The sequence below is a fragment of the Cervus elaphus genome, chromosome 23 (genome assembly GCF_910594005.1).
Source record: "Cervus elaphus chromosome 23, mCerEla1.1, whole genome shotgun sequence".
In the NCBI taxonomy this organism is placed as follows: Eukaryota; Metazoa; Chordata; class Mammalia; order Artiodactyla; family Cervidae; genus Cervus; species Cervus elaphus.
In genome coordinates, this window is record NC_057837.1 from 4,169,702 (window position 1) to 4,192,130 (window position 22,429).

A 22,429-nucleotide genomic window follows, 5' to 3' on the forward strand; every position below is an offset into this window, starting at 1 on the left:
CACTCAGCTTTCTTTATAGTCCAACTCTCACATTCATACATGACCACTGGAAAAAATCATAGCCTTGACCAGATGGACCTTTGTTGGCAAAGTAACGTCTCTGCTTTTTAATATGCTATCTAGGTTGGTCATAACTTTCCTTCCAAGGCAAGCGTCTTTTAGTTTCATGGCTGTAATCACCATCTGCAGTGATTTTGGAACCCAGAAAAATAAAGTCAGCCACTGTTTCCACTGTTTCCCCATCTATTTGCCATGAAGTGATGGGACAGGATGCCATGATCTTAGTTTTCTGAATGTTGAATTTTAAGCCAACTTTTTCACTCTCCTCTTTCACTTTCATCAGGCTCTTTAGTCCTTCTTCACTTTCTGCCATAAGGGTGGTGTCCTCTGCATATCTGAGGTTATTGATATTTCTCCCGGCAATCTTGATTCCAGCTTGTGCTTCCTCCAGCCCAGCGTTTCTCATGATGTACTCTGCATATAAATTAAATAAGCAGGGTGACAATATACAGCCTTGACATACTCCTTTTCCTATTTGGAACCAGTCAGTTGTTCCATGTCCAGTTCCAACTGTTGCTTCCTGACCTGCATACAGGTTTCTCAAGAGGCAGGTCAGGTGGTCTGGTATTCCCTTCTCTTTCAGAATTTTCCACAGTTTTTTGTGATCCATACAGTCAAAGTCTTTGGTATAGTCAATAAAGCAGAAATAGATGTTTTTCTGGAACTCTTTTGCTTTTTTGATGATCCATCGGATGTTGCCAATTTGATCTCTGGTTCCTCTGCCTTTTCTAAAACCAGCTTGAACATCTGGAAGTTCATGGTTCACGTCTTGCTGAAGCCTGGCTTGGAGAATTTTAAGCATTATTTTAATAACGTGTGAGATGAGTGCAATTGTGCAGTAGTTTGAGCATTGTTTGGCATTGTCTTTCTTTGGGATTGGAATGAAAACTGACCTTTTCCAGTCCTGTGGCCACTGCTGAGTTCTCCACATTTGCTGGCATATTGTGTGTACCTTTGAATATACACACACAAAATGAAAGTAGCCTTTTCTTCCAGAAGGGGGGACCTGGGTGCTTGGAAGACAAAAATGGGAGTGAGATGTATATTTTACTGTATGTTCTTTTGTACCTTTAGAATTATGTACCACATATATGAATGTATTACCCATTGAAATCTATGCCCTAATCAGATGTGAGAGTTGGACTATAAAGAAAGCTGAGTGAGGAAGAATTGATGCTTTTGAACTGTGATGTTGGAGAAGACTCTTGAGAGTCCCTTGGGCTGCAAGGAGATCCAACCAGTCCATCCTAAAGGAGATCAGTCCTGGGTGTTCATTGGAAGGACTGATGCTGAAGCTGAAACTCCAATACTTTGGCCACCTGATGAGAAGAGCTGATTCATTTGAAAAGACCCTGATGCTGGGAAAGATTGAAGGCAGGAGGAGAAGGGGATGACAGAGGATGAGATGGTTGGATGGCATTACCGACTTGATGGAAATGGGTTTGAGTCAACTCCGGGAGTTGGTGATGGACAGGGAGGCCTGACGTGCTGCGGTTCATGGGGTCTCAAAGAGTTGGACACGACTGAGCGACTGAACTGAACTGAACTGAAATCAGAGTTCTCAGATAAAGGTTTTTTTTCTTTCAATTTTCATTCATCTGAAAATGTGGAATTATTTTCCCTGAAGCCTGTGTGAGAGACTACTTCACAAAACCACAGCCGATCACTGTCTTCTCTTTTCCTAATCTAGTGCCTGGCAGAGAGCAGGGGCTCAAAAATATTTGTTAGAAATATAAAGGAAAGCAAAGGATACATGAGATTACTTCATATAGAGGCTTGCTACTCCCTCTGTGGATACATGGGGCTGATCATGTCCATGTGATTTGCTGGGGAATAATTTTACATTGAAATTGATTGCTTTCCTTTTTAAAGAAAAACTGAGGAAAAGAAATGGATGCAATTGAGAATGTGGTATTAGAAACCTGTCACTGTTTTGACCACACAGTAACCACATGTCCTTGGTTACTGATTAAGTCTTTCTGAGAGGATGGAGAATGAGCAGAGAAATCTGTGTGCTTTGTCTTGACTGTGATATACTGGTAGTTTAATACCTGGCTTATTGTGTGAAAAAACACACCCTGGTTTGTAGTGTTTGCCAGTTTCCATGGTATGAATTTTCTCATCATAGACACAATGTGACATCTATGAATGTGAACTTGGGAGGATATGATGACAGTTGGCTCTCGTGACCCAGTAGAAGCCAAGTTCAGCACATCCCAGGTTATGACCAGGCAAGTTTCCCTTCCATAGTTAATGGCAGAGGCTTCAGAATGTAAGTGAACTCTTTGAAGGGTTGGGTTCTTAGAAATGTTTTGTAATTCTTCTAAGCTGGGTGGTTCTCAAAGAGTGATCTGTGCACATTCTTGGGCCATTCCCCCAAACCTGTGGAATTAGAGCCTCTGGGGATGAGGCCCAGCAGTCTAGGTTTTAAAGAGCCCTGCACGTGATGCTCGTGCATGCCAGAGTTTGAGGCCCACTGCTCTAAGTCTCTCTTTTCCCTGGAAAGAGCCAGGAGTATTTTTTTTTTTTTTTAATGCAGGGCTATAGTAAGCATTAGACAGAATAATGATTATAAAGCATAGGCATGGTAATGAAGGTGATTTTTCTGTGGCTCAACTGAATTTGAAGTATGCCTATTCATTTTCTCATGTCTAAGGGCAAGAGGTAGTCCAAGAAGACCGAACTGTAGCTTTCTCTACAGTTGGACCACATGTAATTATCTTTTTTAAAAAATTGAAGTATAGTTGATTTATAATGTCGGGTTTCCGGTGTACAGCCAGATGATTAGTTTTAGACATATATACGTATATGTGTATATATATATATACATATACTCTATTTCTGATTATTTTCCATTATCGATTATTACAAGATATTGAGTAGAGTTCCCTATGCTATACAGTTGGACCTTTTTGCTTCTTTATAAGTAGTAGTGTGTATCTGTTAATTGCGGGCTTCTAATTAATCCCTCTGCCCTTTCTCCTTTGGTAACTGTAAATTTATTTTTAATGTCTGTGAGTCTGTTTCTGTTTTGTAATTAAGTTCATTTGTATCATTTTAAAAAGATTCTACATATGAATGATATCATAGGATATTTCTCTTTCTCTGTGTGACTTACTTCACTTAGTATGGTAGGTCCATCCATGTTGCTACAACCATGTGTAATTCTCTTAGTTTTCATAGCATCATTTGGGAGAGGTGAATACCAGCATCATTTCCCTGTAGCATGCTTATGTAGAGCTAGATGCCTCAAACTAAGGCCATTGGAGGTGACTTTCCTTCAATACCCAGCTCCTTGGTAGGCCCCAGCCTTTTTTAACTGATTAAAGCAACTTATATGTGCCAGAAACTAGTCTCTATGACAAGAAGATGGGGAATGGGAGATGTAAACGAGGAATGGGAGATGTAAGGAACGTGTTTGGAGTTCTAGAACTTGAATCCCAGGAAAGGCTTGGAGCTGGGTAGCAACATTTGTGATTTGGAGAATATTAGCTACATTTATTGAGTATGTTTTACTTATTAGGTGTTATAACATGACTTTTCACCATAGACATTATCTGTCCATTTTACAGATGAGGAAACTGAGATGGAGAGTTCAAGTAAGGTGTTCAAGGTCACAATAGACATTTGGATCCTTGTTTGTAAGAAAGGAACAGAGTCAGTCTTTACCATTGTCTCTTTCCCTTTTGCCATTTTTTTTCCTGTTTTGCTTGTCAATGATATGAATCTTGGTGAATAGAAGTACCACTCACCCCTGTTCCATGTTTTTTTTTTTTCCCATTTATTTTTATTAGTTGGAGGCTCATTACTTTACAATATTGTAGTGGTTTTTGTCATATATTGACATGAATCAGCCATGGATTTACATGTATTCCCCATCCCGATCCCCCCTCCCACCTCCCTCTCCACCCAATCCCTCTGGGTCTTCCCAGTGCACCAGGCCCGAGCACTTGTCTCATGCATCCAACCTGGGCTGGTGATCTGTTTCACCATAGATAATATACATGTTTCGATGCTGTTCTCTCGAAACATCCCACCCTCGCCTTCTCCCACAGAGTCCGAAAGTCTGTTCTATACATCTGTGTCTCTTTTTCTGTTTTGCGTATAGGGTTATCATTACCATCTTTCTAAATTCCATATATATGTGTTAGTATACTGTAATGGTCTTTATCTTTCTGGCTTATTTCACTCTGTATAATGGGCTCCAGTTTCATCCATCTCATTAGAACTGATTCAAATGAATTCTTTTTAACGGCTGAGTAATATTCCATGGTGTATATGTACCACAGCTTCCTTATCCATTCGTCTGCTGATGGGCACCTAGGTTGCTTCCATGTCCTGGCTATTATAAACAGTGCTGCGATGAACATTGGGGTGCACGTGTCTCTTTCAGATCTGGTTTCCTCGGTGTGTAGGCCCAGGAGCGGGATTGCTGGGTCATATGGCAGTTCTATTTCCAGTTTTTTAAGAAATCTCCACACTGTTCTCCATAGCGGCTGTACTAGTTTGCATTCCCACCAACAGTGTAAGAGAGTTCCCTTTTCTCCACACCCTCTCCAGCATTTATTGCTTGTAGACTTTTGGATAGCAGCCATTCTGACTGGCGTGTAATGGTACCTCATTGTGGTTTTGATTTGCATTTATCTGATAATGAGTGATGTTGAGCATCTTTGCATGTGTTTGTTAGCCATCTGTATGTCTTCTTTGGAGAAATGTCTGTTTAGTTCTTTGGCCCATTTTTTGATTGGGTCATTTATTTTTCTGGAATTGAGCTGTAGGAGTTGCTTGTATATTTTTGAGATTAATCTTTTGTCTGTTGCTTTGTTCGCTATTATTTTCTCCCAATCTGAGGGCTGTCTTTTCACCTTGCTTATAGTTCCCTTTGTTGTGCAAAATCTTTTAAGTTTCATTAGGTCCCATTTGTTTATTTTTGCTTTTATTTCCAATATTCTGGGAGGTGGGTCATAGAGGATCCTGCTGTGATTTATGTCGGAGAGTGTTTTGCCTATGTTCTCCTCTAGTTCCATGTTTTAAAAAATATTTTTGCCTTTGAGCATATTTCAGAAGCTCTCATACCAGAAAGATCAATGAGAGTCTTCCCTGGAGGCGCAAGGATGAACTTCCAAAGGAGTTGGTGCAGTGTGGAGGTGGGGACACGGGGTCCTGCTGTCCAGTCGGTGAATTCTGACTGTACCTCTTATTAACTCTCTGATCTTAGGTCCATGATTTTTTCTTGCTTAGTGTCTTAGGTCACATTCCTTAGAGGCAGAAACTCAGATGGAGATTTTTATACAAATGATTTATTAAGGAAGGACTCCCAAGAGAACTCTGAAATAGAATGAGGAAGCAGGGAAGGGAAGAGGAAGATACTGAGTGTAGAATCCTACTTAACTGGAATCTAGTCTGATCCCCTGGGGAGCTCTGACATGTAAATTGTACCAGAGACTTGGTCCCAAGGGGGTCACCTTTTGTACCCTTGTATCAGTCAGTTTTTGTCCTGGGGGCTTCCATGGAGCAGCCGCAGGTGTTTCTGTCATAAAAAGGCAGTTTTCAAGAGAAGAGGGCAGCTCTGAGCATCAACAGCCATTATTCAGCTAAGTGGGATCTGGATAGGGTAGCAATCTCTTCCTATGGTCACCCTTAGCTTTATCATTTTAAAATATAGATGCTAATGCCCACCCAAAGAGAGTATCATCAAGATTAAATGATATAATCCATTCAGAGGGTTAAGCAGAGTGCCAGGGACAAAGAACACACAAAATCAATGAAAATGTATTTTTTCTCTTCATTTTTAGTTTAAGGAGAGTGACTTCATTTCTTTGGTTGAGGTTGAAGGATATTTTCTCAAATAGCCTTCAGGTTAGAAGAAGAAAATATTGTAGATGGTAATTCATTTTTTTATTCAAAAATATTTCCTTTAGCACCTGCTGTGTGCAGTTGTAATAAGATATAAGATCTCTGCTCTATGGGGGTTATCATTCTGCTGTTGTTTAGTTCAGTTCAGTTGCTCAGTCGTCTTTGTGATCCCATGGACCGTAGCACATCAGGCCTCCCTCTCCATCACCAACTCCCAGAGTCGACCCAAACCCATGTCCATTGAGTCGGTGATGCCATTCAGCAGTCTCATCCTCTGTCGTCCCCTTCTCCTCCTGCCCTCAATCTTTCCCAGCATCAGGGTCTTTTCAAATGAATCAGCTCTTCTCATCAGGTGGCCAAAGTATTGGAGTTTCAGCTTCAGCATCAGTCCTTCCAATGAACACCCAGGACTGATCTCCTTTAGGATGGACTGGTTGGATCTCCTTGCAGTCCAAGGGACTCTCAAGAGTCTTCTCCAACACCACAGTTCAAAAGCATCAATTCTTCCTCACTCAGCTTTCTTTATAGTCCAACTCTCACATTCATACATGACCACTGGAAAAAATCATAGCCTTGACTAGACAGACCTTTGTTGGCAAAGTAATATCTCTGATTTTTAATATGCTATCTAGGTTGGTCATAACTTTCCTTCCAAGGAGCAAGCGTCTTTTAGTTTCATGGCTGTAATCACCATCTGCAGTGATTTTGGAACCCAGAAAAATAAAGTCAGCCACTGTTTCCACTGTTTCCCCATCTATTTGCCATGAAGTGATGGGACCAGAGGCCATGATCTTAGTTTTCTGAATGTTGAATTTTAAGCCAACTTTTTCACTCTCCTCTTTCACTTTCATCAAGAGGCTTTTTAGTTCTTCTTCACTTTCTGCCATAAGGGTGGTGTCTTCTGCATATCTGAGGTTATTGATATTTCTCCCGACAATCTTGATTCCAGCTTGTGCTTCCTCCAGCCCAGCATTTCTCATGATGTACTCTGCATATACGTTGAATAAGCAGGGTGACAATATACAGCCTTGATGTACCCCTTTTCCTATTTGAAACCAGTCTGTTGTTCCATGTCCAGTTCCAACTGTTGCTTCCTGACCTGCATATAGGTTTCTCAAGAGGCAGGTCAGGTGGTCTGGTATTCACCTCTCTTTCAGAATTTTCCACAGTTTTTTATGATCCACACAGTCAAAGGCTTTGGCATAGTCAAGAAAGCAGAAATAGATGTTTTTCTGGAACTCTCTTGCTTTTTTGATGATCCATCAGATGTTGCCAACTTGATCTCTGGTTCCTCTGCCTTTTCTAAAACCAGCTTGAACATCTGGAAGTTCACGGTTCACGTTTTGCTGAAGCCTGGCTTGGAGTATTTTGAGCATTACTTTACTAGCGTGTGAGATGAGTGCAATTGTGCGGTAGTTTGAGCATTGTTTGGCATTGCCTTTGGGGTTGGAACGAAAGGTGACCTTTTCCAGTCCTGTGGAGGAGCAGACAATAAGCTAAGAAGTGTATCTAGCATATATTAGCTTGTGATGAGTACAAACTATATGTTGCAGGGTTGGAATCCAGAAGGACTGGAGAGCTGCATTAGACTGCGTGGTCTGACACTGACTTGAAGGGCAATAATGAGTTGCTTGTTCAGAGCGGTAGGAGAAGATGGTTTCAGACAGAGAGAACGGCTAATGTAAATGTGCTGAGGCAAGAAGAAAGCTGGGAAATTCAGCATGCCGACAAGAAGCTGGTCGTGGCATGTAGAGCACCAAGGGCAATGATAGGAGAGGAGTCCAGAAATAAAGCTGGGAAGGTGGGTACAGGCTAGACTCTTCAAAGCCATGGTAAACTGTTCTATGAAATTTAAATTTCATTATATGTCTCAAGAGAAGTCAGTGGTGAGTTTATACAGGGGGGTGAAATGAATTTATATATACTTAAAAAGATCATTCCAACTGCTTTTGAAGAATGGATGGTAGAAGAACAAAAGTGGAAGTAGGTCATTTGAAAGATAATGTTGTCTTGGAACCAGGTGGTGGAAGAGAAGAACAGATATAAACACGTTCAGAAAGAGATGTAATGGAGTCAGGAAATGTTTTGGAGGCAAACTCAGCAGGCCATGTTGAAAGATTGGATGCTGGCCATGAGAGAAAAGGAGAAATCAAGGATGGGTCCTGTATTTATGACTTGAGCCTCTGGGCAGATTGTTTAGCTATTTACTGAGACAGGAAAGACCAAGGGATTTTGTGTATCTCAAAAAGAGGGAAGCAAATGAAAGACAAGGTATAAGGAGTGAAAAGAAAGAAAAGAAACATGCCACATGTACAAAATAAAATGTAGAAAATGTAAAATTTGAATACAATGGAGTAAATAAGAATTTAATTCTATTGGCTTGGTAATTGGATGCATAATAATATGAGATATATTGGAGTTTGAAAGGCCCATTGAAAGAAATTTGATTTGGTGGTCAGCATTTCTCAGAGAATGGCAAATGTAAATTTATTCTTCTAATTCTTCTAAGAGGAAGTTGTGTCTGGGGGGTTTTAGGTTCTGGAATCTTGGAAAGGCTGAGAGCTTACTTACTTTATAAGTGTTTTTTTTCCCCCCTTCAAATCTAGTTATCAAAGCCATAAGTACTAGGAGTAAAGTTCTTTTCAAATGGGGATATTTTCTGAGTGATATACTTTGAAAGTCTCAATAGATGGGTAGAAAAAAAAAAGCAAAATCTCAGCTTTTTCCATCGGCCCAACTTCTTTTGGGGGCCATAAGAGGCAGGAGCTAGCGTTTTGTTTCCATCATATTCAATAGTAAAAACTCATGAAGCAAATGTAGCATTTCTTCTTCAAAGATTTAAAATTAAGAAAAATATTTTGGGGTTGGAAACTTGGGAGCAATGTGCTGAGCTGATCTGTCTGTCCAAGACCAAAAATTCCAGTGAGCTTAGAAGAAAACACAGCAGAAAGCCTCCTGTAGCTTTGTTCTTGGTTAACAGTTCTTCCTTCAAGGCAGACTTTATTCTTCCCAATTAAGCCTCCTCCTATTTTACATTTTTTAAAACGAATCTCAAAATTTAAGGAAGAAAGATAGGATAGAGGCGGTTAAGATGTTGAGTTGTTTTCATAGCCTTGCTGTTATGTTCCTGAAAGCAGCTCCCAGGGAGCCAAGGGAAGGAGGGGGGATTCTCAGCGCCATCTGAGATCATTTGGTGGTCATCCAGTTGAAATCAGGGCCTTCCAGTCAGGAATCTCTCTTCCTTTTACTTCTCTAGTGGCAAAAAGGACAAGATCTTGGTGCAGTCGAAGGGAGGTTATGGGTCCTAGTTGAGAGTTTTGATTGTGCTAACATTTCTAGCCACCTGTGAACTTATCTGGGTGAGTATTAGTTAGCAACTAATGGAATCAGCCAGTCTCTAGCATCAGGAAATTATGCCCAATTCCAATACAGTTGAGATGACTAGAGGGAAAAGCATACTTTCTTTCTTTAACAAATTAATTAATTAAGTTTTGAGTGTGCTGGGTCTTCATTGCTGCGTTTGGGCTTTCTCTTTTTGTGGTGAGTGGGGGCTTCTCTTGCTGTGGAACTTGGGCTCTAGGTTCTCTGACTTCAGAATTTGCAGCTCACAGGCTCTGGAGCTTAGGTTCAGTAGTTGTGGCCCATGGGCTTAGTTGTCCCACAGCATGGGACCTTCCTGGACCAAGGATTGAACCCATGTCCCCTGCTTTGGTGGACAGATTCTTAACCACTGGACCACTGGGGAAATCCAAACATTATCTCTTGATATCTACTCTGCTCCCTACACTGGACATGTACTGGATTTGTTCTTCACTTCAGCACCTGAATATTATAGTTTCCCTTTCAGTTCCATGTGAGAGCAGTCCTGCCTAGCTGGATCTGAGGTATGAATACATCAGGCAGGAGAAGTTGGGTGGCATCTCTTTTTCTAGTTTACTATGTGTACTGACTGATTTCCATGAGATTCTAGAAATTTCCTATAGGAGGAAAATAACTTGAAATGGACTTGGCAAGGGAAGGGTTACAATAGAATCCAAGATTCAGGGAGGGACTCTGAGATCCCAGTGAGAATTCCTTTCAGTTATAGGAGACAGCATAGTGGTGCCTTGTCTACAATAAAGTCACACTGAGGTTCATTCTGGGTTTAGTACCGAGGCTGGCACATGACATTCTGATAGCGGTATGAGCCCTTGGAAGAAAATGGGTGATGTTTCCAAACTAGAACTCTAGCTGACTGTCCAATAGAACTTTTTGTGATGATAAATATGTTTTAGGTATGTTCTGTCCAGTAGTATTCTCTGGTCACATGGGGCTATTGAGCATTTGAAATGAGGCTAATGTGCTAAGAAACTGAAGTTTAGTTAAAGGGCCACATGTGTCTAGTGCTCAGAACAACTGACTTCTAGTATCTACAGTGTTATAGAATCCCTACAATTAAGCATAGCTTCATAAAGCCTAGTTAGAGACATGGAAGGTGGGGGTGGGGACAAAGGGTGGTGAGTATGGAGTGAGAGATAGCAGAGGATACAGTCCAAATCAGTTTAGAGCCTGATAAGAATCAGCTTATGTACTGAACTTCTTGTATAAGCAGGGGGAGTTTTAGAGCTGGCCCAAGTATTTGCATAAATGACCACATTTGGACCCACATGGCAGTGAGCTTTAGGTTATAGTCAGAAGGGACATTCGAACTCTTTGCTCTGCAAGGTGTTCACACCTGTTGTAGTCCTTTGCACGTTGCGTGTGTTCAGTACATATTTGTTTTGAATGAATAAAAGGATACATGGGATATAAACTTACCCGAGATCATTGTCTCAGTTAGCTATTGCCATAGTAATGTTGCATAACAAACTGCCTGCAAAACTCAGTGATTTAAAACAGGGTTCATTTATTCTTGCTCATAGGTCAGGAGATTAGCTGCAATGGCCAGTGTCATGTGAATTCATCTAGGGGCACAAGAAATCTCTCTTCATGGCAATGGCAACAGCATATGACTTCTTTAGGTGAGTGTTCAGAACTATCCTGTAGTCACTTCCATCCACATTCCCTTGGCCAAAGCATGTCTCCTCACTAAGCCCAAAATTAAAGGCTGGGGAGAACCATGAAGTTACATAGCAAAAAGCATGGTACAGGGAGGGGTAAAACATTGAGACTCCAAATCTGATCTGCCATAATCATGTGAGGAGCCAGGGAGCCCATACACAGTTTGTGCAGTTCCATAGTCTACATTTCTTCCTCTGCTCCAAACGCTTCATGTACAATCAAAGACAGTTCCACCATCTGTGTGACTCCTAATCTCCAGGGTGGATATTATATTTCCATCCTTTAAAAATCTGATAGTCTGCTTTTAAAAATTTTGTTATTTATCTCATTGAATGATTGTCATTTTTGTGGTACTGGACTGAAAATCAATCCACATGATTTGGCTCTGTCATAGAGCTGGAGGTGTAGTCTCATGGAGGTTCAAAGAATCTGTTAGTCTGCACATATTTTTGCTTTAATCATGGACTGTCTCAGTTTCTGAGGGCCCAGAATGCTGCTGCCAATGGCTGAGGCACAGGAGGGTGGAATTTTCAGTCCCAGTACTCTGGGTTTGGTTTTCAACTCTGACTGAGGTTCTGTGCTGCTGTTAGAATCTACCATTGCCTTTTGAAAATTTCATTTACTTAAAAAACACATGCAGCAAAATTCTATCTTTCTGGTGTATAATTCTATGAATTTGATAAATGTACACGGTCATGTACCTTACCTGGTGGCTTCCCTGGTGGCTTAGTTGGTAAAGAATCCGCCTGCAATGCAGGAGATCTGAGTTTGATTCCTGGGCTGGGAGGAGGGCGTGGCAACCCACTCCTGTATTCTTGCGTGGAGAATCGCCATGGACAGAGGAACCTGGTGGGCTGCAGTCCGTGGGGCCGCAAAGAGTTGGACACAACTGAGCAATTAAGCACAGCACAGCAGAGCACACAGTCATGTAACTACCAATGCAATCAAAATATTTCCATCAGCAGTAAAATTTCCTTGTGCTGCCCCACACACCCAGTCTTTTCTAGAATGTCATGTAAATGGTATCATGTCATGTGGCCTTTTGAGTCTGGCTTCTTTTACTTAGCATGATGCATTTAAGTCTCACCTACATTGTTATGCATATCCTAGTTCCTTCCTTTCTGTTTCTGAGTAGGATTGCATTGTGTGAATGTCTGGCACTTTGTTTATTCATTTTGTGGGGAGGGGCATTTGACAGTTTGTTTCTGGTTTTTGATAGTTATGAAAAAGCTGTTATAAATATTGGCATATAGGTTCTGGTGTGACTGTAAGTATTCATTTCTCTCGGATAAATACTTAGGGAGTAGAATTGCTGGATTGTATGTTAAGAGTATGTTTTAGTATTCTAACTCCTTGTTGGAATATTGAAGCCCAAACCAACCTTGTGAAATAGCCAAGTGGTTTTCCAAAGTGGCTGCACCATCTTAGTTCCTAGCAACAGTATATAAGAGTTCCTACTGTGACTTTTTAATTTCTCTATTTTCTCTTTTGTCACTTATTCCTTATATGAATGTGTAAGCTCAGACCCCATCTCTTTCCTTAAATTGAGTTTTTCACCTTCCCTAGATTTTAAAAGAGACAGTTGCCTAAATCAGACCGGTTTTGGAATAAAGTACATAACTGTTCACCACATGGTACAATAGGTGAGAATATTAGAGTTCAAGGGCATGAAACTAGAATATAATTTGCTGTTGGTGCCTTGAGCATCCAAGGGTCATTTTCTTCTTGACCCTTGATGACTTCAGTACAAAATTAAGGTGCTGATCTAGAAAATATGTATAGTTTCTATAAAGCCAAGTCAGTGATTTCTGGTTTCTTAACCTTAGCTGCTTATACAATTTAGAGCCATAAACCTACCATCATATTTGATATTTATCAAGCTGAATTCCTGACTTTGGCCTTTACCATTTCAACATATGCTGGCCTACCTTTCAGCTACCAGCACTGCCTTTATTTCATTTGAGAACATGCTCCTGCCATCGAAGGCCACTCTGTTCATTCACGTGGCAGGTTGGAGTACTGTGGAATGAACACCACCAGGAGTAGTTGTCAATCACTGAGGGACAGAAGAAATAGAATGCATCTGTATAAACGCCCCATTTCCCTTACCCTTTCGGATGGGATAACTCCGTGGTCTGTGGCTATATCCAGGCTCCAGGGGTTCCCTAGCAGGCTTAAGTTCCAGATGCCCACAGTAGAAATTTGCTTAGAACACAGACTTTACTGGCTGCCTTCCTCCCCTGTTCGGCTTCCCCATGCTCTTGTTGGTGCACCTCTGCTTTCTGAATCAACCACTTGAACTCAGTCCTTGACTTTGTGTCTGTTTTGGGGGAAAGCCACATCAAGACTGGCCTGTTTCCGATTCCTCTCCTCAACTCCCTTTTTTTTTGGCTGCCTGTGTTCCTGACCTCCACGTGTTCTATTCTCCATTAACTAAGTCTATGCAAATGTCTATCTAGTTCTCCAGGTCCTGACATATTCTAAGTATCTCTGCTGTCCTACAGCCCATGAACACGATGTAGCATTTGCCGTGGTGGAAAGGTTATGGCTGCAGGAGACACATCTGTGTGAAGTTGGATGAGTGACTTAAACTGCTTCAAATATGAGTTATGATGCCTGTAAAATGAGGTTACTGGATCATATCATGAAGATGATTTAGAACCTAAGTGTTCCTTTGAGTAATTAGTGGATGACATAGGTCAGCAGCATAAGTTAGTTCTCTTGTTTCTCGTTGTCTAATCACTTAGAGATCAAGTCTCGTTTCTTTCATGGCTGGCCACTTTTCAAGAGCACACATCAAGGATTCTGATTTTTATCTATGGCATTTGGTTTTTCATTGATCTGGTGACGTTATATATTTGTGCCATAGCTCTTGTCTGAGTAGATTATTTCAGTAAGAGAAATAAGTTCTTTCAGTATTTCAAATTAGGAATTTAAGCAAAAATTACAGTTTCATAAGTGAATACTGAGGTTGAGTGAAAGGAAAGTGTGATACAGAAACAAATGCCTTATCTTTGCTTTGAATCCCAAGCATAATGAAAAAGAGAAGACTCAGAGCAAAACGGAATCTTAGAAACAACATGAAGAATCACCTGGTATTAATAATAATAATAGCTAATGTTTGCTGAATACTGGGAGTGTGTGCCTTGTAGTGTTCCAAGTGTTTCTTAGATGCTCCCTCCACAGCAACCTTCTGAGGTCATTATTATTATAATCATGACCGTTTTACAGATTGGAAAGTAAGGCCAGAGAAGTTAATTAACTTTCTCAAGTTCACGTTGCCAGTAAGGAGTCAGGAGTCAGTCTCAGGAAGTGAAAGACCATGGTCCGTACTTGTAACTTCTGTGCCATGCTGACTCACCCCTGCAGCCTGACTAACCCTGTCATGGAGAATCAGTGGTTTTCAACACATTTTGTTTCATGTTGAATTAGCTAAGTTTTTTATTTTGAGTGTAAATCAGCTTTCAAGTCTCTTAAACTTTTTGATCCTAGTTCTAACTTTCAGAAAAGATTATTTCTACCTTGAAGGACTTTTGTGGCTTAATCCAACACCCTTTGGTTTTCTTTCCTGCAGTAAAAATAGGCCCTAAGAATTTCTGTTGCAGATCACTTGTGTAGTGTGTGTATTAAATAATCATAGGAAAGCTGTTGCACATCCCTGCTTGTCATTACTGGAGCTAGTTCTTCACCTAGGCATCAGTTTGCATTAGCTTTCTATCATGCCTAACTTTAGGCTTATTTTCAAGGAAGAAAGGTTCAAAAGGTCCAAATGGAAGCAGAAGTCCAATATTCTGCAGGGAGAAATGAAGAACTCCAAAAACAATAAGTATGTGGGTAAACATACAATTTATTTTTTCTATTTTTTAAAATGATAATTGACTGTAAAAATACAAATTTCTATTTCAAGCAAAATAAGCAATATATTTTGGGGCTTACAACATATATAATAACAATAACATGGAGATGGGTTTACAATAGCCAAGACATGGAAGCCACTTAAATGTCCATCACCAGAGGAATGGATAAAGGTGTGGTACATATATACGGTGGAATACTACTCAGCCACTAAGAGAATGACATAATGCCATTTGCAGCAACATGAATGGACCTAGAGATTGTCATGCTGGGTGAAGTAAGTCAGAACAGGAGAAACATCATATGACATTCCTTATATATAGAATCTAAAAAGAAATGATACAAATAAACTTAGACAAAACAAAACATACTCACAGATTTAGAGAACAAGCTGTGGTTGCCAGGGGGAGGAATGGGGGAAGAGAGTTAAGGACTTTGGTACTGACATGTTCACATTGCCATATTTAAAATGTGACATGATCTACTATTGTTGTATTAGTCCCTCAGTCATGTCCACTCTTTGTGACCCCATGGACTGTAGCCCCCAGGCTTCTCTGTCTGTGGAATTCTCCAGGCAAGAATACTGGAGTGGGGTGGCCATTCCCTTCTCCAGGAGATCTTCCCCACCCAGGGATTGAACCTGCATCTCTTGCATCTCCTGCATTTGGCAGGCAGGCTCTTTACCAGCTGAGCCACCATTAATTCATGGTAATTGTGTTGAGAATGCATATTATGATCTTTAGAATAACCACCAATAAAAATAACCAAAGAGGCATAGTTTAAAAGATATTAGAGTAGATAAAAATAATACTAAAAGATCAATTGATCAATTCAAATGAAGACAGGAAAGTAGAATCAAAGGAACAGCAACAAAAAAGTGAAACAAGCAGAAAACATAGTGAGAGTGTAGAGTTTAACTCCAGCCATGTCAATAATTGGATTAAATGTTAGTGGACTGTGAACTCAGATTAAGAGGCAGAGATTGTCCAACTGGGTGAAAAATAAAATTCACCTATGTTTTACTTAGATGAAGGATACATTTTCAATATAAAGACAGAAAGTTTAAAAGTAGTAGATTGCTGTTATTCAGTGGCTCAGTCTTGTACAACTCTTTGTGACCTCATGGACGCCAGGCCTCCCTGTCCTTCACCATCTCCCAGAGCTTGCTCAGACGCATGTTCTTTGAGTCGGTGATGCCATCCAACCATCTTGTCCTCTGTCATCCCCTTCTCCTCCTGCCTTCAATCTTTCCCAGCATCACGGTCTTTTCCAATGAACTGGCTCTTCGTGTCAGGTGGCCAAAGTATTGGAGCTTCAGCTTTAGCATCAGTCCTTCTGATTAATATTCACGGTTGATTTCCTTTAGGATTGACTTGTTTGATCTCCTTGCAGTTATATAATAAGAACAAGGGACCCTCAAGAGTTTTCTTCAACACCACAGTTCAAAAGCATCAATTCTTTGGTACTCAGCCTTCTTTATGGTCCAATTCTCACATTCCTACATAACTACTGGGAAAACCATTGTTTTGACTCTATGGAAAAGCAACTGATGGGAGAAGACATATCAGGGACTGAACCATATAAATTGAGGAACTCTGCATTATGTGAAACAGGAACCATAGGGAATCTACATAGATGTCCAAAACCTTAACAGAGAAGGAGGCAATACAAGAAGAATGACTTCTTGGTGCAAGGAAGTGCCAACTGATGATGGATGCTGAAAACATTTTCTTAGAGATCTGACAAGTTGAGCAAACAAAGAATGTTTTTTCCTTTCTGCTTTGTAGAAATTGACAATATAAAGCCACATTTAGTGGTGCAAAAATTGTGATTTCTCTGCCACCTCCTCCAGGATAGCTCTTCAGTATCACCCAGTATCTGAGCTGTGGTCACCTGATTTGGGTACCCACTTCCTTTACCGGTTGGAGTTTGGTGATGGATTTAGCTGGGTGCCATCTTTTTTCCTAGTTCGGTATGTCTTCTTTTCCTGTTGGCCCCTTGGCAGTGACTGTTGCCAAGCAAAAAATGACAGAATGTGAGAAAGAGAAATGAAGTGCCGGCGTGTTTATTGCCTCAGTTTTGATGGTGGGCCGAAGGGTGTAAAAATGAAAGAGATGCTGCTGTGGTTTTGTTTCCTCTCCATTGCTGTGAGGCTGTTATTTGACAAAAAGTAAGCTTTCTAAGTGATGAGTTCCTTCCTACTCATGCACCAATGTGCAGTACATGTCTGGCTCTCTGTGCAAGAAAAAAGCATGGAACATTCCCTCTCTCTTTGTGACCTCCTGCTAAGACTCTTGCTTAACATCCTTCCAAAAGGTCCTTTAGCTGGGTAATCTCAGAGATATAATTTCATTGACAGAATTCATGGTTTCAGTCCTTTGTGTGAAATAAATTTCAGATAAACTGGAGTTTGTCTAAAATTTTGGTACAAAGTTAGACTTGGCTAGGGAGAAACTGTCTGGGGTGGGTGGTTGTTTTTCTGGGGGTGACTTTAATTAACCTGTCTACTGTATGCCTGCACACTGGCAAGGCCCTTGAAGGTGGCGTTTTCCTCCTGCTGTTCAAAGGGAATGAAAGTGACAGTTGAGTTTTTTCTCAGCATTGTTAATTTGGTTGATATTGGGGCCTTTCCAAAGAAACCACTAAAGCTATCATAGAAGACGAAGGGCAACACATTTGCGAAGCATTCTGGAACATTTGGCTCTTGTGGCGGCCTGCAAAAAAAAAAAAAAAGAAAGGAAAAAGAAAAGGATGAATTCATTATCTCCAAATAGTGGAAAATATTATAAATGGCAGTAAATGAAGTAAATGGGAGTTTCCACTGTAATGTACAATTCTTTAAGCCAGCCACCCAGAAAGAACACAGTTTGGTTTGCTGGGTGGGGAGTCCGAGTTAAAAAGCAGGAGACTGTTCTTGGGCTCCAAGTGCCATTTGGGAGTAAGGCCTCTCCCCTGCTGCTGTGGATCTTCTGGTTTATTGCTGATCTGGACTGTGTGGGTCTTGCAGCCTGCTGAATCGAACCCAAGTGAAGCTCTCACCTCTTCTACTTAGAGCGTCATGACCTTAGGGTGTTGCTTTCCTGCCTGACTCAGTCGCCAGAGGAAAAGCAAATAAGACACTAACTTCTTTTTGTGCATGAGGCAATGGTCTCTCTTTGCTTTTGGATAGCTCTCCCGCTCCGGCTGCCTCTGCTGGCCCATGGAACAAAAGCCGTGGCTGTGTCTCCTTGTCAGCAAGATGCATTGCGGAGCATGTCTGCTCAGGCCTGGGCAATGATGCTCCCCTGTGGAACCCCCTCCTATCCCGGGAGCTGAGCCTGTGGGTTGACAGCTTTCCCACAGAGAAGTGGGAGGACACCTCCATCCCTGCCACCACCACTGCCTCCCTCTCCTGCTGCCAGGATCTATGAAGGGAACCCCCTCCTTCACCTAGATGAGTGAGTTACCACCGGACCCGCTTGGAGACGAGGTCCATCTGATGGTGTCTCTTCTGTTCTGGCTGATAAAGCAAGTCATCCACAGCATAACCTCTTCTCAATCTTCTCTTAACTAATTTTCGTGATTTGGGGGAAATATAAACTCTTGTTACCTGATACTTGCTATGGAATCCAGAAAATGAAATAACTGTGTCTCTATAAATTCTAAAATAAACTCATCTCTAGGGTCTTATTTTCTACTTTTTATCCTGACTACAAACTATCTTGTACTAAGCAAAAAAATCTCTGAAGTTTGGTCTATGAAAATTTGCTGGCCTGTGGAAATTGAGGGGTACTGGTGCCAAATTCAATTCTGCAAGTATTGTTGAGAACTCACTGTTTGTGAATCCAAAAGAAATATGAGTCATAGCTTCAGACGTTAATACGCATAAAATCTACATGAAAAGACAGAAAAGCATATATGGTACACCTGATCTGTATTACCTCCCATTTGCTGTGTGTGCGTGCATCAGTGCATACACACATACCCACACACGCACACAAATACACACATGTGCATGCATTCACACAGTACTTATATACATGTACTTACATATATACCCACCACATACATGCAGACACAGAGTATAAATGCTATCATAGATACACACATATACACACATACATACACTTATATTTACCTACCGCTGTGCGTAGTCACTCAATCATGTCCAGCTCTTTGTGACCCAGGACTGTAGCCCACCAGGCTTCTCTGTCCATGGGATTTTTCAGGCAGGAGTACTGGAGTAGTTGCTGTTCCCTTCTCCAGGGGAATCTTCCTGACCCAGGGATTGAATCCGTGTCCCCCGTGTCTCCTGCATTACAGGCAGATTCTTTGCTGTCTAAACCACCAGGAAAGCCCCAGATTGTAACCCGGTGTTAGTCGCTCAGTTGTGGCCGACTCTCTGCAACCCCAGGGACTATGGCCCTCCAGACTCCTCTGTCCACGGAATTCTCAAGGCAAGAAGCTGAAGTAGGTAGTCATCTCCTTCTCCAGGAGATCTTCCCAAGCCAGGGATGGAACCCAGGTCTCCTTCTTTGCAGGCAGTTTCTTTACTGTCTGAGCCAGCAGGGAAGGCCTGTGTACATCTACATACAACAAATACACTCTCTCACACACATTCTCATGTGTACTTACCCCCTCACTTACATATATACATGCACACATACATATTTTCACATGCATATACCCACTCCCACACATATACACATATTCATGCACATATACACATGTACATATGCACTCACACACAGTCACAATCACACAGATGCATGTTCACACATTCATATACACACAAACACACTCACTTGTAAATTGTGGTCAATTAATTAGTTAGAACCTTAAGCCTATATTAACTGTCATGTGTCCTCATTTTAAAAAGTAATTTTGATGTAGATACTACTAGCATTAAAAGGCTGTTGACTTTTGAAAAAAAAAATATACATATATAATCATATTAAGGGACTTTGTGTTCTTACTTTGCCAAGGGATATTTTTTTTTCTAAGAAATATGAAGACTACCCAAAAGTACAATGAATAATAACACAATGAATATATCCACCAGTTGGAACTGAGGACTGGCGATGCCTTCCTCTCTTTGCAGCATCCTAATTTGAATGAAAGAAATAAAGCACACAGTAAAAGCTGGTGTTTTCTTTGTCTTCCACCTGTAGTTTGTTCCTGTGTCCCACAACCAGAAGAAAATGTAGACTGAACACATATATTTTCTGCTCCATTTTAATACACTTACATATACATGTATGTTTCAGTGAATAATATATAATGCTCATTTTTGTGTTTGGAAATAGGGCATAAATGTCAAAGTGTGTATCATGTGAAACTTGCTTTTTTCTACTCAGCATTTTGTATGGAGCTCTAGTTAAATGGCTGAATAGGGAGAACTACATTATTTTAACAGCTACATAGTATTCTAGTGTATAAATATACCAAATGTGAGTTATTTGTTCTCCTATTGAAGTAATTTAGATTTCTAATCTATTTAAAAGAGGCCTTGCAATGGAAATAATCAGAAATGTCTGTATAGAAACCTGTGCAAAAATCTCTCTAGAATATATTCTATGTATTCTCTAGAATATATAGAATTTTTCAATCACACTACATAGGTTTTCAATTTTATTAGATACTGCCAAATTGTTTTTCTTCAAAATGATTTGAGCAATTTAAACTCTCACAAGGAGTGTATGATAAGTTCTATTTTTCACCCTCTTTGCCATCTTTTTTATAGTTGCACATGTTTAAACACTAGCCTATATGGGTATGTGAGGTGGTATTGTATTGTTGTTCAGGTTTCAGGTTCTAAGCAGTTTTTTTAAAAAATGGAAATAAATGCTCTGTTCAGTATCTTTTCTGACTATATTGGGGTTTTTTTGTTATTCATTTGCATTTTAAATTAATGTTAGTTAACTGACTTTTCATAATTGAATTATTGTGTGATTCCCATAGATCATTTTTTATCTATTATTTATTTAATGTATTGCCAAATTGCATGTATTAATATTTAATTTATGGATTTTGTGTCAATATTTATAAATAAATTTGTAGTATAATTTTTTTCTTAGGCTGTTTTTCTGACTTTGGTATCAGTTTTATGTTCTCTTCATTAAAAAATTAGGAAATATACTTTCTTTACATTCTAGAACATACTACATGGCATAGGGAAAAATCTTTTTTTTTTTCAAACATTTTTTGAAAAAAATTCACCCTTGAAACCAGTCAATCCTGGTGCTTTTTGGGATTTTAGGATAGGGTAGGTTGGGTGGGGCTTATGGAAGATATGGAGGTAAATTTATAAATATTTAAAATTTTTAATTTAAAATGTTTAAAATTTTTTCCTTGGCTATTCACATTGGACTTTAACATCTCAAACTGTTTCAGCTTTGATACTTTTTTCCTAGAAAGTCGGCTAGTTTTCCCAGGTTTCAAACTAATTCACTCATAATGAAAATCAGATATCTTAGTGATTTTCTAGAATATATAAAGAATATTACAACTCAACAATAAAAGACAATTAAAGAGTGAGCAAAAGATCAGAATAAACCTTTTTTCCAAAGAAGATACATAAATGTTCAACAAACATGTAGAAAAATACTTAAAATTATTAGTTCAGTTCAGTCGCTCAATCATGTCCGACTCTTTGCGACCCCATGAACTGCAGCATGCCAGGCTTCCCTGTCCATCACCAACTCCCAGAGCTTGCTCAAATTCATGTCCTTTGAGTCAGTGATGCCATCCAAACATCTTATCCTCTGTCTGGAAATGCAAATCAAAACCACAAAGAGATATGACTTCAGACCCACCTGAATGGCTATAATAAAAAAGATAATAATAACTGTTGGTTAAGATATGGAACAGAACCATCATACATTGCTGGTAGGAATGTAAAATGGCACAGCTGTTTTGGGAAATAGTCTGACAGTTCCTTAAAAAGTTAAAAATTGAATTATGATATGACTCAGCAATTTTACTTCTAGGTTTATACCCAAGAGAATTGAAAACATGAGTGAGTGAGTGAGTGAAATCTGCTCAGTCGTGTCTGACTCTTTGTGACCCTATGAACTAAACAGTCCATGGAATTCTCCAGGTCAGAATACTGGGGTGGGTAACCTTTGTCCAAACAAAAACTTGTACACAAATGTTTAAAGCAACATTATTCATAACAGTAAAAAAATGGAAGCAATCCAATTGTCCACTAACAAATGAAGAGAAAAACATGATATGGAATATTATTTGACCATAACAATAAATTAAGTACTGGTTCATACTACATGGAGGAAACTTGAAAGTCTTATGTTAGGTGAAAGAAATAAAAAAAGCCACATATTGTTTAATTCCATTCATGTCAGATGTCCAGAATAGACAGATCCAGAGGCGAAAAATAGATTAGTGGCTGCCAGGGCTCAAGGGAAGAGAAATTGGGAGTGACTGCTAATGAGTATGGAGGCTTCTCTGGTGGCTCAGTGGTAAAGAATTTGCCTGCAATGAAGGAGACGTAGGAGACACAGGTTTGATCCCTGGGTCTGGAGGAAATGGCAACCCCACTCCAGTATCCTTGTCTGAAAAATTGCATGGACAGAGGAGCCTGGTGGGCTACAGTCCAAAGAGTCAAACATGACTGAGCAAC

The 22,429-nt window shown here is 40.1% G+C and overlaps 1 long non-coding RNA gene across 2 annotated transcripts in view; it reads left to right on the forward strand.

Annotated features, from left to right (window-relative positions):
- LOC122682205 overlaps positions 1 to 22,429 on the forward strand; it is a 427,740-nt gene that overhangs the window by 47,780 nt on the left and 357,531 nt on the right. For both annotated transcript variants that reach the window (XR_006337262.1, XR_006337263.1), the window contains exon 2: positions 10,818 to 10,916. This is a non-coding gene — a long non-coding RNA (uncharacterized LOC122682205). The remainder of the gene's footprint in view (positions 1 to 10,817; positions 10,917 to 22,429) is intronic.